The 4,856-nt window shown below is 39.9% G+C and overlaps 1 non-coding gene across 1 annotated transcript; it reads left to right on the forward strand.

Moving 5' to 3' along the window:
- Positions 1–1,595: 1,595 nt before the first annotated feature.
- On the forward strand, positions 1,596–1,678 carry LOC118982140 (small nucleolar RNA SNORD62). The gene has a single exon (XR_005065491.1). It is a non-coding gene; the product is annotated as a small nucleolar RNA SNORD62 (small nucleolar RNA).
- Positions 1,679–4,856: the final 3,178 nt, after the last annotated feature.

Genomic DNA, 4,856 nt, shown 5'->3' on the forward strand with positions numbered 1-4,856 from the left:
CCTGAAACTAATGGCCATTTATGCGGCAGCTTTGCTGCCTGTGGGCATTGGGCTCCACCGCCAGGCAGCAGTACTCCACCTGGATGGATCCCTGTCAACTGTAAGGAAACTGCTGAGAGCAGCCTGTGGACTGTTTTCTGCTTACCTTGTGCCAGGTGAGTGACTTGTCTGGACTCAGGGTTAGACTGAACAGGAATTTGGGTACATACATACGCCTTCAGAGACAATGAGTGTGGTTGGATCACTCCCACTCGGAGCCCTTAATCTTTAGGGAGGAGCATCTGATATTTCTTGCAGGTTAATTTGTATCTCTATTAAGAGCCTACCTCTTAAAAGCGTTATCCTTTTATCTATCCTCTTCCTTCAGCTTTGTTTTACCACACTTAGCTTTCCCCTCTTTGCATCCTCCTAATCCCACCTTGCTTCAGGACATGGTTACAGAAAAATTCTAGGGCAGGGAGAAAACATATATGGGGGGTTTTAAGAAGACAGTGAAGCCAGGAGCTTTGATTAATTGATTCAAAAAAAGAAAAAAAACCTGTGCATCATCCTCAAGTACACCCAAATGCTCTATCAAGGATAGAGCAACAAAGTTCTGCCTTCAAGAAATTTATACTCTAGTGCAGGAGACAAATTAATACAATACAGTTAAATGTTATGCTAGAGGTAAGTATAAGGAGCAAAAGAACAATGAGGGGTGTCTGATCCACTCTTGGTCAGTGAGTTTCCCAAAGATGTTGATATTTGATTCCTGAAAGATAGGGGTTAAACAAGTTAAAATAGGAGGAATGCTGGGGAGGCTGGAGGGTAGTGGATCTCAAAGTGGTTGCAGCTGAAGTTGAGGGCTAGAAAATGGTAATGAACCACATTACAAATATTAAGCTTGTACTTGATCCTCAGGGTAGTGGAAAGACACTAAAGTAAAAAGTGGAGAGTGACACAATCAGATTTGTGTGTTTTACTTTAGTTTTATTGTGAAATGGGTGTCAAACTGGGGAGGGGAAGGGAGCATCTGAACTTGAGTACCAGGTAATCAAATGTCAATATGAAAATAAATCTAGAAAGAAGTTAAATATGAAGCAATTTCTTCAAAACAAAATCTACTACCACCATAGGGGAGTGGCAGGGTGGGACAGGTAGGCTGCAGCATCTCTGAGACTAGGATTAGGAGAATATCTGGAGCTAAAATTTCCATCTCTCAAATGATAATGCATTGTAGTCAAAGATTTCATCCTTGAACCCTCAAATATTAGACATCCGAATACCTGACTGTAGTTCCAAGACAATATACAAAGTCTGTTCAGAAGGCAGCCAGCTATGTAATATGAAAAAGACATTTATTGAAGAAGATACAAGGTACAGGAAACATTGTACATAGGACAGTGACACCTCAGACCCCTTCAAAGTAGGCACCTAGGGACATCACAATTCTCCCAGTCGCCATCAGCTACACTGTTGTATTTTCCTGAATCTTATTGACAGTCTGAAATCTTTTCCCTTTCAAAGGTGACTTTAGTTTTGGGAAAATCCAGAAGTCACAGGGAGCCAAACAAATCTAGGCTGTAATGGGGCTTAGTCACCCGGGTGATTTGATGTTTCATAAAAAAACTCTGCCTGACCATCTGACCCTCCACTGTTGACTCAAAGCAGGGAGATGAAGAGGAGTGATGGGGGGGAAAAAAAACAACTCTGCATGAGACACGATGCATGAGTGTTTTGATGAAACTGCCAGTCACCAGCTGCCCATAGCGACAGCCTTCTGAATAATCAAGTTTTTGTGGAAGAATGTTCAAGCTGAACGCAAAATTTGACGCAGATTCATTGCTCTACTCACTCAAGTCATTCTGAATACAGTAGACATGTTAACACAATGGCGTCTCCTGCCCCCACTGACTAGTACAATGAAGTTGTCACTATTCATGCACACACATTCCAGTCCACTCTCCTTGGCTGCTGGGTTACATCAGCTGTCATGCAAACTGTTCTTGTTATATTAACAATAGCTGGACTTTTTCTGGACAGGCCTTTTTTATATGTATCTTGCGACAGTATATTGTATACAGGACCTCTGCTACCCCAAGACTTAAAAAGCAGCTTGTTGCCTCTGTAAAAGTAATTACAGTTGGATTTGTTTACAAGAAGGCATTTAGGTGTGCACTTGGAGTTAGAAACCTGTTTTTGTTGAATTGTTTTACTTTGTTTTTTCTGAGTCTAGGCTCTACCACTAAATAGTTATAGGTCTTCGGCTAAGTCATTTGAAATCCATGGGCCACAATATGATGACACAGATGAATTTCATTCTTTTTTTTTAAGAGCCTGACAACCTGATTAATAGCTGCAACCTCCATTTGCTTCAATGGCAAACTGGTTGTAACATGATGATACATGTGCAAAAGGTGCTTTTAGTTCTAAATTAGTGTCCTAATTGTGAAATTAGTGTTCCATATTGTGTAATTCTGCATTGCCCATATGTTATGTTGTATTGAAAATATTAGAGTCAAAAAAATTTTTAAATGTGGTATTACTGTGATGAAGGAGTACTGCGGTAGTTTGAAATTAGTTTGTAAACTCAAGTTTCAGAAATACCAGTAGTGGAAAAGGTTTTTAGGTGGTAAACTGCATATAAAATAGGGAAAGGAGAGGTAGAAATAAGGCTATGGATCAAACCTAAGTCCAGGAGCCTGACCTATTTTTAAACCCCTTCTTACAGTGTGAATTATTTCCAGGCACAGTGAAAAAAAAAAACACAACAAAACATAAAATTCCCAAACACCAGAAATATAGGGACTCAAGGTAGGGGAAGAGGAAAGACCAATGTCCAACTGGCTCAGTGTAGCCTGATCATAACTAACCATTTCATAAAATTGTATGTCTATGGCTGATACTAGCTGCCTTTCCTAAAAGTCCCTTGTGCCTGCTGAAATCACTTTTCCAAATGCCTTATAGCTTAGCAATCTGACCTACGGAACTTGCCTTTTATCAAACAACAGTGACTCAATCTACCTGACCTGAACAAAGGTACTAATTCTAAAGCTCAAACCTGAAAAATACTCTTTACTGATTCAAACCAAAAACTCAGCAATTTACCAAAATGGGGAGGGGCAGCAAACAGCATTTGGAAAATGTTAAATTTTATTACTTAATATTGTTTCACCATTATAATTATTGTATTGTACATAAGACTGTTAATAAAGGTCACTTCAGAGGCTGCAAAGTGCCCTAAAATTTTAGCAGCACCCATTTACACAAGATTTTTTCTCAGAAAAATCACACATTAGAAAAATCATTTCATCTAAAAATGTTAGTGAGGTGGAAGAGATCCTTTTGTAAAGTGTAATATTTAGCTTTATTTTCACTCATGGAGATCTCAACATTTATACAAAACAGAAACTCTTCTGTCATTTCACCTGTATGTTCTATATACCCTCCATCTCCATATCCCTTCCCAAGATACACACATAGCTCAGTATGCTGTAGGATCTTAGTTTGTAGTGTGTAAGTTTTGGAATCAGAGAGCGTATGCTGTAGGATCTTAGTTTGTACCGTGTAAGTTTTGGAATCAGAGAGCCCTGTTATACTGGCTGTATGGTCTTGGATAAATTGCTTAATCTCTCTAGACCTCACATGTTCCACTCATTCATCTAACAAGTATTTATTGATCACCAGATGCAGTGGTGAATAAGACAGATATTCAGTTCCTATCTTCATGAAGTTCAAAATCCATTTTACAGACCAGGTGTGAGGATTAATACTGAAATAAAGCAGGCCAGTACAATAGAGAGTTGGCTTTGGAGGCAAACCTTGATTCTACATTCTGGTTTGGCCACTGTGACTGAATTTTTACCTTGTTCACTTTCTGTAAAGTGCAGTGTTTAGAATAGTACTTGAAAAGGCAGGATTAAGTCCCAGGATTTAACAAACTTAATGGTTAGTTCCAGAGCCTAAATGGAATATAGGGATTTTCAAGATACATTTCTAACTTTTTTAGTATTAGTACCATGGGAGAACCATAATTCAGCACTGCACTGTTTTTCATAGATTCAAGGATGAGTTGGGAAGAGATAGTGTCACACTGGTAGGTAGGTTGGGATGAGGTGAAAGAACAGTTTTAATAGTCCTCAACCCCACTCCAGTGGTTCTTATTCCATACCACCCACCAAGCTGGCCCAGACCTCCTCTCAAGTGTGTCACTAAAGGCAGCTTCAAGGCTCAAAAGCAAAAGACCTCTTTGCCTTCTGCTGCGCATTCTGACTTTGGCACTGACTGCCATGATCATCTGCTACAGCCACACTGTTTTCAGTGTGTCTAGTCCCCTGACAATGAGGGTGAGTCTTCAACCCCCAGGCCCTAATCCATACCCTAAAATTATTGCCTCTAGCCTAATTATTTATCTGATAGCTACCTATCAAACCAAAACATCCTAACTGAATTTCTAGTACCTCATACTACAGTTTTCTTGAATGCCTTCAATTCTTTTTTTTTTAAAGATTTTATTTATTTTTAGAGGGGAAGGGAAGGAGAGAAGGAGAGAAATATCAATGTATGGTTGCCTCTCGTGCATCCCCTGCCAGGAACCGGGAACCAGCCTGCAACCCTGGCATGTGCCCTTGATTGGGAATCAAACCGTGATCGTGTAGTTTGCAGGCCTGCGCTCAGTCCACTGAGCTATACCAGCCAGGGCTGAATGCCTTCAATTCTAACCAACCTCTAACCACTGTCTTAACTTGTGTTAGCTGGGCAAGGATTAAGGAGAAAGTTGATCAGTCTTCTCTTTTACTCTTGGGACACCATGAAGTCTTAAAGTAGACTTAGTAGCTTCATATAATAGCACCTCAATCATACTTTTTTTCTCCATC

Source organism: Sturnira hondurensis, unplaced genomic scaffold (assembly GCF_014824575.4).
Source record: "Sturnira hondurensis isolate 20B ecotype Veracruz unplaced genomic scaffold, ASM1482457v3 Scaffold0024990, whole genome shotgun sequence".
In the NCBI taxonomy this organism is placed as follows: Eukaryota; Metazoa; Chordata; class Mammalia; order Chiroptera; family Phyllostomidae; genus Sturnira; species Sturnira hondurensis.